The 10,920-nt window shown below is 34.8% G+C and overlaps 1 long non-coding RNA gene across 1 annotated transcript; it reads left to right on the top strand.

Moving 5' to 3' along the window:
- Nucleotides 1–1,401: 1,401 nt before the first annotated feature.
- LOC148188824 (uncharacterized) lies at nucleotides 1,402–8,332 on the top strand. Its single transcript, XR_015777173.1, has 3 exons — nucleotides 1,402–1,520; nucleotides 2,592–2,685; nucleotides 8,096–8,332. It is a non-coding gene; the product is annotated as an uncharacterized LOC148188824 (long non-coding RNA).
- Nucleotides 8,333–10,920: the final 2,588 nt, after the last annotated feature.

Raw genomic sequence — 10,920 nt, 5'->3', positions numbered from 1 at the left:
ATTAATCAATTATCAAGGGTATTTTTCTGTCAGTCACTAATCTGTTTCATTAATTCTGATTTTGGTTAAAAAATGAATTGACTGAAAAACTTATTTCCGCTTCATGAAGCTGCTGCAGGTTGAATGACAGATTTAAAGGTGCCAAAATAGTGACTAATAAATAAGTAAGGTGTGAACTGTTTTCATCAGCTCTTAGAAAGTAATACTTTAGTAAAAGTAGTAACAGCAAAGTAAAGACATACTCGGTTGCAAGTAAAATTCCTGTAGTTATACTCATAAGTATTTGAGTATTACTAGCAGAATGTCATTAAAGTATCAAAATAAAACAAAAAATAACATTAACACCTCAAATCACCTGTGAGGGTCTTTAATCTCACTTTTAAAACCAAGGTTTTAAAAAAAATATACATTAATATTATTTTCTACTTTGACTGACTTAATTTATTAACCAACGGAAGTCCTAATCATAAATATCAAATATTCATTTATTTTCAGAATTTTAAGCAGGTTTTGTTATGATGCCCCCTATGTTTTTAAATGGGCAAAAAACTCACAAATATTTATTTATTTATTTATTTTTATTAATATACTACATGAAGACTATATATTTTTTTAATTATTAATTACTTTTTTCTGATGATCACAGCCTGGGATATGTCAGTGATTAGCAGCAACATTGATTGTGACAGTGCAGCTAATGGAAATAGCATATATTTTCTCCATTTGCAAAATAAAGTAAAAAAATAAAAAAAATCAGTCTTTGGGTGGAAAATAGAAAAAAATGACAAATTCCAGGGCAAAAATCCAGAATGACTCCCACAAATATTACTGTGCATGTGTGTGTGTGTGTGTGTGTGTGTGTATATATATATATATATATATATATATATATATATAATAACAAAAAAAGGTTAATGAAAGGGGCATAAAATGCACCAAACAGGGTTAACAGGGTTAGAGTACTTCACATTACAACAAATATTTTTCTGTTTTGTGTTGAACAGCAGTTTCTCTTTAACACTGTTTATATCAATAAACAAGAAAGCCATTAAAACCTCCCAAATAATCAGAAACAAACATATGTAATTAAAAAAAAAACAACTATGGCTGGGCTAATTGTGTTCTAGTTGGATCGTTTCCCTCCTACATTTTAATGTTTAATGTTTTTATTTTATGGTATTTTGTTTTATGTTTAATGTTTCTGTTTCATAGCTTAAACAACATTAAAATTGTATTTTTTCAGCGTTATGAGACGGAATATATATTTGTTTATCCCGTGCACATTATACATAAATGTGATCCCAAATAAATAAATAAATAAATATAAATGAGATTTAACTAAAACAGCAGCAGCAGCAGAATAAAAAGAAGACGAAGAAGAGGAGGAGGCACCTGAGTGGACAGCCGCTGACCAATCAGATGAAGTTTCTGCAGGTGACCAAATAATTCAAAACACCAGCCGGTAACGGCTAACGGTTACCGGCAAAAACTGCACCTCCGTGCGCAAAACAATAAGCACGGTAAGACTTTTATAACTTTTGACGGTTTTTATCAGTCGTAATGTTTATGGCCGTGTGAAATATTACCCTAAAAACGACAATATTTAGTTTATAAGCACCAAAAACGTCGCTCCGCTGTAGCCTGCTAGCTAAAATACACGTTAGCTAGCAACATTTAAAACGTTTTTGTGTTGCATTTGTCAAATATCTGTTCTCGGAAAGTAGTTTTGCGGTATGTGTACTTCACTTGAGTAGCTTTATTTACATTTTCTGCTGCTTTATTGTACTTCTACTGCACTGACTTTGCATGTCTAAAGGCAATATTGTACTCTTCCAGGGTCCTTGAAAAGTCTTGAAAGGCAAAGGATTCATTTATCAAAAAATAAGGCCTTAATTTGTACTGAACTGACTTAAATTATTCTTTCAAAAGTCTTAAAAATGCTCAGACATAGGAAGTAGGATTTAATTAATTGTTTTTTTAAAATGATTTTGCCTCGAGAAATCTCAAAATAATTAATAATGAATAAATAAATTAATTAAATTTAATCCCCTTTCTTAATATCGTGGTTGAGTTTTAATAAAACTTAAGATTTGAGTGCTTCTTCCTTCACTGCTGCTCCTGTTGTCAAAGATTTGTGTCAACAAGTAAACAGACTGAGGTGAAGGTGAATTCACAGGAGGCACGTTCAGGTCCCAGGTAACGTGTTAAACCTCAGTCAAACCTGAATTATTAGACGATTAGTTGTCTGATAAATGTGATCATTTGAGTCAATTTTTTAAGCAAAAATGCAAAACACTTTCTAGATTTTTAACTATTAGGATTTGGTGCTTTTCTGTGATTTATGGCACAAAACTTAATAAGCACGTGTCACTTTGTTGTGGGCATCTCTTAAAGTATTTTATAAACCAATTGATTCGTATTAAATGAATTTATTCCACTGTTTTTTCTTTGAAAAATTGTCAGAAACAATGAATGATTATCAGAGAAGTTTTATTGATTTTTCAGCCATCAATTAAAATTGTAAGCTCTGCAGAAGTACATATTTTTTTCATAAACAGGAATACACTAAATTTAATTTTCTTTTTTTTCAGGATGCAGAACCAGAAAAGCTGCTCTGAAGGATATTGATGGTCAGAAGTGGTGAAATGAAATCCTCCATCGCTGACGAACGTCAAAAGTTTTCAGGTACTTTGTTTCTTTTCAGGGCTTTCACAAACTAAAGCGTAGTTTATATTCTGCAGTCACACACAAATGGTACATGATGGATTCTGAAAGGGGATTCTGGCATTTTTTAGATGTTGTGACTCTTGAGTTGGATGAGAAATCTTTACAGAAAAACTGACTGATGAAAATTATCAACAACTGACAGATTTATGAATCTAATATTTCTGAAATCTTGGCCCTATCTCTGTTTATTTTTACTGCACTGCAAGGACATTCTCTACTTTTGTATTTTTTTTATTTTTACATATTTTTTACCATTTTCAGAAACTGATCAGTGCTGGTCCTTTAAACCTAACTTCTGGAGCCGTGCTGTGACGTTATAATCACAGAAGTCAGTGGCAGGAGGCATTTAGATATATTTAATCATATTTATATTAACGTTTAATGTGAATGCTCTTGGGAAATTATATTTTTATGTTTTTTTCTTTTAATTTACAGAATTTTTGGTTGACTGTTGAATACTAAAAAAGTGGCTTAACTACATGTGCAGTGTTGTTGAAATTAAATGATAGTTTTGATCCTCAGATAACTGTTAAAATAATTTATCCATCAAAGTTATAACTATCATCTGGTTTCAGTTTCTCCACTGTAAGAAATTCATAGATTTCTCAGCTTTTATATCGCTGTAAACTGAATGTTTGTGGACTTTTAGACAACAAACACATTTTAAAGTGTCACTTTGGACTCTGAGAATGGATGTTTTACAGACTGAATTAATATTTTACCAAAAAAATAAAGTAATTGTTAGCTGCAGCTCAAATATAGAAGCAGATGTTGTTGAGAGGTCAGTATGTTAGCAGGAGCGTGATGTGCTGTTTTCTCCACAAGATGTCGCTCTCTGCCTTCTTTAAAAGACTGAATCATGTTTCTTTCTTTCTTCAATTTGTTTTTTTGTCAGAAAGATGATGGAAAAAGTACTCGTCCAGTTTTCATGTAACTTGGTGGGACGGCGTAGCATCGACTGAGGAAGAACCCAATAAATTTTGGGGCAGATTCAACTCAGGATGTACAGATAATATATATATATATATATATATATTTTTTTTTTACTGTTGATGAAGGGAGAAGAATTTAGTGGGGGTCGACCGATATTGGTTTTTCAGGGCTGATACCGATTATTAGTAGTTAATGACACCGATAATTTGGAACCGACATTCATTTACAATAAAAAGAAAATCTCCCTGTCAGTATTAAGAATTTGGTACATAACTAACTTTGTTTTAATGCCTTCAGCAAATGTTTAATCAAAACTGAAACATCATATACAGGAAGTTCCCAGCAACTTTTTAACATAAAGTCAAATGAAAATTTACAGACAATCTGCAAAATGCTAAATATCTGCCCCAATTATTGACCGGGCTGATAATCCGTCGACTCGTAGGATTTGGCCGTGGAGTTGGTCTTTGTGACTGCCCTCTAGTTTTGATTATTTCAGCACAGGTAGATATGATGTGTCCTGGAAGTAAAAAAAACTCCATATACTCTGTTACTTTAACCTGGTGGTATTTTTGTGAACTAACATTTGACAATTTTACCTTTTTATGTACAATTGAAGAACATCTTTAGACTACAAAACAAAGAGCATTAACATTTTTTTATTCTGTATTGAGTGACTATCAGAAGCAGTAGCAGCAGCATAGTAGTAGTACTCTGTGTGTGTGTGTGTGTGTGTGTGTGTGTGTGTGTGTGTGTGTGTGTGTGTGTGTGTTTCAGTGTCCACAGTAGGTGACTGATGTATTTGGACAGTCAGACTCGGGCGGCTGGTTAGTGTTGAGTGTCTGGAGGCTGTTAACGGTGTTGTAGGAGTGTTTGAGGGCGTCTCGGGGGTTAAATGCCCCCTCTGATGGTTAAAGTGGGGTCGTGACCCCCCCAGCAGGACGTCTGCAGGCTGCAGGATCCTCTGATCCACCTAGCCTCGATTCTTGTTGCTATTTCCTATTTTTGTGTTTAGTCTGAATGAGCGTCAGATTTGCTGGTTTTGTTTTCGACCAGATATTTTTGACATGTGGAGTTTTAAAATCTCAGCATCTATTTGATTTAAATGAAGAGAAGATTTCTTTTGTTCGGGATGTTATCGTTAAAAATAAGGACATTAGAAAATGATTATATATTGAGACATTAACTTTTATCCGATACGTAGAACAGAATATACTATGAGATAACTTAACCCTTTGAAACCTGGATCGACATCCTTTTTTGTGCTACATTCAGACGGCTTCTACAAGTGTCTAAACCTGTGCAAATTTTGAATTTCTTTAAAAAAAATGAGAAAAGGCAATAAGTAACTTGGCAAGAAATGTCACCAAAAAAAGAAATGAGTAGGTTTAGAAGTTTAGTTTTAAGACAATTTTCTTGCACTTTGTTTTATACATTTTTCACTTATTTTGGGTAATTCTTTTCCCCAACAAAATAAGGAGGTATTTGGTTTTGTTTTGAGCTTTCAACCACATCGTCCTCATCACTGAGTGGAGCTTTGGCCATGCAATAACAGGTGTTTGTAGAGTCTGTGTGCGTATTCACGTCTTTGCTGAGAAATGGTCAGTGGTGTCAGGATGGTAAAAGGTCACATGACCACACCTTCAACAAGCTTCACTTGCTGATGAAGACCATGATATGTGGCTGAAAACATACAAAAAAGAAATAAAAAAGAGGTTGAAATTATTATTTTTTCACACAAGCGGAGTTGAGTGGATGAAATTATTATTTTTTCACACAAGCGGAGTTGAGTGGACGAAGTTTCTTACCAAAGTGTAGGGAAAACGTCTCAACAACTATATTTATAATTATTTTACATTCAAGATGATCTCACAGAAAAACAAAAAACAAAACAAGACAACCCAACAAAACTTTTTTAAATTTTTTTTTATTTTCATTTTTTTTCACCTGAATTTTTATTTTCAGGTTTTAAAGGGTAAATACACGTTTCTTTATCGGGCTTTTTTTGGTACATATTTTTGTGTCTTTGTGTACAAGAGAGTGCTTGAGGAATTTGGTTTTGATCACAGAACTGTACTGGATGACGGGGCAGTTTCCCTTATTTAAAGTGTAGACATTTAGAAAAACACATTTTTCTTTCTTCCTTGCTTCCACTCTTTCTGTTTTTGTTTTGTGTTTATTTGCCTTCAGGTTAAATATTAACATTTGTATTTGTAGCGCAGATGATGGGATTGTAATCACAGTTGCATTATCAGCATTCTTTGATACTTTATATTATTATCAACATTTCTATCTGCGTGGTTGTAAAGATCTAAAATAGTCTCCGTCCATCACTGGTGTCTGACGGTGCAGTACCGGGCCGTGTCCCCTGTGTGGCGCTGTGTGCCTGCAGACGGAGCTCCGCCGACTGCAGCTGCAGCGACAGAACAAAGTGCCATCTGTGTTTCTCAGCCGACAGATTCTCCTGTTTATTAGGAGAGAACCAAAATTAATAAAGTCATTAAGTTAAAATAAGGAGTAGATTTCAAAAAGCAGGTAGAGTCCTGCAGTCAGATGTCTCTCTAATCCGGCTGTGTCTTCTGTAGGGTTCTCTGCGGAGATTTAAAGAACCTGTTTTGGAAGGTTCTGCTTTGACAAGAGAACCATTTTGAGGTGCTCTTTAAGGTTGAATGGACATATTTACAGTTTTTGTGTACTTTTTACATGTTTGTGAGTGCATAAGTGTATCTTATTTTCACCACAATTGTTCTTTAAGGTTCTTTATTTGTTCTGAAACGCAGTCGGTCTGAGTTCCTCCAGAGGGTTGAAGGTATCTGAAGGGGTTTTGAGGGTTCCTCATGAGGTTCCAGGAGGGCTTGAAGGGGTTCCTGGTGGAAGTGCGAGGTGTTTTAGGCGTTTGGAGGAGATTCTGCGGGTTCTAAGGATGGATCTAGTAATATTTAAGAAGTTCCAGGGGATCTAAAAGAGCTTCAACGAGCTCTCAGAGGCAAATCTTTGGTTCCAAGGAAATCAGAGAAAACACCAGGAGCTGTATTGGGCAGTGTTAATGTCCTTAACAAACACTGTGATGAAGCTTATTTATTAACGGCCTTTTTTCCGTGACGAAAACGAGCTAAAAAAAGATTTTAATAACAGAAACTATGATGAAATCTCCGTTTAATTTTCGCTGGTATTTCTTGAGAGGGTTATGCTGTCCTGAAGGGGATCTGGAGGACATTTAAGGTGTTATAATTTAAGGTTTTGATAATTTTTAGGGGTCCTCAGAGGATCTAGAGGAGGTTTTGGGGTTCTAAGAGAAGATTCAGGCAGGCGTCTGGGTTCCTGAGTTGGTTCGAACGGCTTTAAATTATGTTCTTACAGGATTTCAGATCAGTTGTTCCACAGCATGTTCTGTAAGGTCATCAGGTGAGGTTCTGGTGATTTCAAGGGGAACCGGGGAATCTCATGGTGTTTTTCTGAGCATTGAGGCTCATGAAATGTGTTTTTAGCAGGTTCCACAGACTTTAATGACGAGTTCTTTAGAGATTTCTATTATTTTGATTAACAACAGCTTTCTTCAAGAGGTTCCTGGAGTACTTGAGTCAGTTCTGGGTGTTTTTAAGGAGTTCCAGGAGCTCGAAGGGAGTTTGTAGGTAATTGTCAGGGTAGTCCAGGTGATCCAGAGGTGTATGGGGTTCTGAGAGGATTCAAGGGTATCCACATAATCCGTTATTGTGGGTCTTGAGGTTCCAGGATGTACTTTGGGTGGTTCCAGGGAGTTTTTAGATAATATTGAAGGTGCTCCAGGTGATCCAGACAAGGTTTTGGCGGTTCTGAGAGGCTTCAAGGGGTGTAAAGGACACAGATGTTAATCCATTATTACAGGGTCTTGAGTGGGTTTCAGGAGTTCTTGAGGGGAGTCTTAAGGGGTTTCCAGGATTACTTAATGAGATTTTAGGTTCCAGGTTCAGAGGAAGTTTGACTGGGTGCTAAACATTAGCACCAACAAAATAAAATAAAATGAATTAAAATTAAATTAAATCGATTTTGAAGAAGAAATGTAAACATTTCACACAAGTTGTTAAAATTACTCCCGACCTTATGTTGTGTAACAAAATGATACAAACGTTAAATGATAATCATTTATTGTAAATTATAATAAACATAATGACATTTTTAATATTGCATTTATTTGCAGCACCATTTTTATTGATTTCAATGAAGTGTAACTGCGTTTATTAGGAGCGTTATTACTTAAGACATAATATTATTATTATAAAGATAATTAAAATGATAAAATAATAATTATAATGATAATAATATTAATCATTACGCAGCGGACCGAGATGCCTGTTGCCGCCCGGTTTCTAACGCGGACCGTCCTCCTCTTCATCATCCTCCTCTTCATCGCCAACATGTTTGCAGCGTCTCATTGACTTTTTCTCTCCCCGCACAGAAATATTTTTCCAGGCTTTCCAGACGTTTCTGTCTCCCTGGAGGAAGGCAGCGGGCTAAAGGAGGATAAATATTTAATCAGCGCTGCTCTGGAGTTTTTGCTTAATTAGAGGAATTCTGCTCCTGCCACGAAAATGAACAAAAATGACTGCTGGAGATGTCAAAACCTCCAAAAACATCAAGCGAGATGATCAGAGACACGCAAAAAAATACTATTATTATTATTTTTATTATTAAAATTATCGATCGAAGCTGCGAGGCCTTTTCTGTTTTATCTAAATTCTAAAATCAAACTTAGATTTTAAAGCTGTGTGTAATAAATCTGTATTAAAGCACAGCTTATTAGCGGCTTCCCCTCCTGGTGTGTGTGTGTGTGTGTGTGTGTGTGTGTGTGTGTGTGAGTGAGTGAGTGAGTGTGTGAGTGAGTGTGTGAGTGAGTGTGTGTGTGAGTGAGTGTGTGAGCGAGGGAGCGCCATATGTCCGTGCGTAAAAAAAAAACAACCGCAAATTGGTGCCAAATTTGCGCGCCGCCCGTGTCAGTCAGCCTGAACGCGGGATGACAGAGGAGATTATTCCACATGAAACCAGTTAATCCCCCAAAATCTGAAGGAAGTCTGTGAGGTTGGAGGAATACAGATTTCTGTTACTGATGAGGTTCAGTATTACAGTCTCGTATCCACTGAAATAAATCTGGAGCGTTTTTTTTTTTTTTTTGCAGCAGGCCTGCATGAGCGGAAACAGACACTGAAGGTTTGGATAAAGGAGATTCAACCTTCTGCCGCAGCCTGTCAGCCTCAACAACTCATTTAATAACGGATTCACACCTAAAAAGACCACATTTATTCAACAGAAGCTGCAGGAGGAAAAGAGTTGGTGTTGAAATCAGGCTGAAATGATGGGGTGAAGACTGGTAAAGTGGGACAAAGGGTAAAGTGGGTCAGTTATGCTTAATCAGTTTTATCTTTACATGTAGCTATAGACATCCATTACAAAAAATCAACACTGATTTCATCATGCAATAGCATATGATTTAAAGAAAATACATATATCTGGCTATGACATCATTTTGGGGGCGTGGCACACCATATTCAACAACTTTGCAGTGAAATCCATTTTTAAAAGCCATAATTAATTTAAAACTTGTAGAATAAGGTATAAAATAATAATAATGATGAAAAAAAAACTGACGGATAAATGTAATTGCCATATAGGCTAATTTGCAGCTGTGAATTAGAATTTTTTTTTAAAAAAAAATCATATTAATCTTTTTTTATGTGATTTTGACAGTGTTTCAGTTTGCTAAGAGCATATTGTTAAACTCTATGTTCCCACAGTCATGGAAAACCTGAAAAAGTCATGGAATAAGTAAAGAATTATTGAAAGTTTTGGAAGAAGTCATTGACAAATTGTTACATTTAATTTTCTCTGGATAACCTTACACAAAATGTAACAATAAATTTAACTTCTATAGCTGCTGACATAATGCAGACCTATTATGCGTTGATATGTGACGTTTTGATTACCATACGTGTCTTCGTTTTTCCATTACGTCTCCGTCTCCATGTATGCCAGCTAGGTAAAAAATATGTTTGAATAGAGTTTATATAATTGATATCTCTGAAAGACATTGGGCAAGTGGGAAATGGACCAAAAAAAGTCAGGAAAAAGTTTTGAAATTTTATCCATGAAAAAGTGAGACAGGTTTACCAAAGTTGCTAAAACTTAGAACTATTGATTTCATTAAACTTGTCATTTTTAAGTTGCAACAACTTCACAGAATTAAGTAAATCTAACTAAATTTTAAGTAAACAAGGATTATATATAAAGTAGGATATTTTTAAAGTAAAATCCACTTGTCAGATTTAACAGCGTAAACCTTCACAAAGTGTCCCACTTTACCATATTCACCCAGTGTAAATCGCTCAGAGTGACTACTGCGCTGCGGAGAGGAGGTTTTAGACTCACCACATCAACAGATTCCTTCACACACTGCGGGTTTAGAAAAGGTTTCAAACTTCAAACATAACTGAATATTACACAGACGCATCACTCACTGTTAAATTTCACATGTCAGTGTGTTTATTTAATCGTATACACTGTAAAATCTGACAAGATGACTTTACTTTAAAAAAATCTGGGAAACTAATTGCCTAGGGAAAAAAAATGTAATATAACTTACTTTATAGCTAATTGTAAAGTTTACCTAAAATTGTTACATTTACTTGAGTTTGTGAAGTTTTTGCAACTTAAAAAGACAAGTTTAATTAAATCAATCTTTCTTAGTTATAGTAACTTCACTGAATCAAGTTTACTTTGCCATTGTTCTGCTAGTTGCAAATTCGTCAGTCATATTTGTATTTTCTTAAAAGTGTTTACAAAACAGAACTTCTCTTAATCTTATTCTCTTAATCTCTTAATTTTATCATCCTCTGTCATGATAAAGTTAAGTCAGACTAACTTGGTTTACTGAAGTTGCTCACACTTTGAATTAACGGTTCAATGATGGTAATGTCATTTTTAAGTTGCAACAACTAAAATTAATTAAAATTAATTAAATACTGCTAATCTTTAAGTTAACTCAACAATTCGATATAAAGTCAATATAAATTTAGATTAATAGCCTTATTTTAACTTTTTCAAGGCAACCTGTGTCCTAGATTATTTTAAATTTGATTAATTTGTCATATTTTGCAGTGTAAAAATGTGTCCATCGTGCAGATTGTTTGCACCTTCAGCAGTCAGATTTGTTTATTTCGTTAATTTCTCCCGATTTTTTAAATCCAATTTAAAAGTTGAATTTTTTACAGTGCGCACTGCCGAACACGC

Source organism: Plectropomus leopardus, chromosome 8 (genome assembly GCF_026936395.1).
Source record: "Plectropomus leopardus strain MGB_pleo_1.0 chromosome 8, ASM2693639v1, whole genome shotgun sequence".
Classification (NCBI taxonomy): Eukaryota; Metazoa; Chordata; class Actinopteri; order Perciformes; family Serranidae; genus Plectropomus; species Plectropomus leopardus.
The sequence above is the reverse complement of the archived record's forward strand: the minus strand, read 5'-3'. Positions and strand labels throughout refer to the sequence as shown.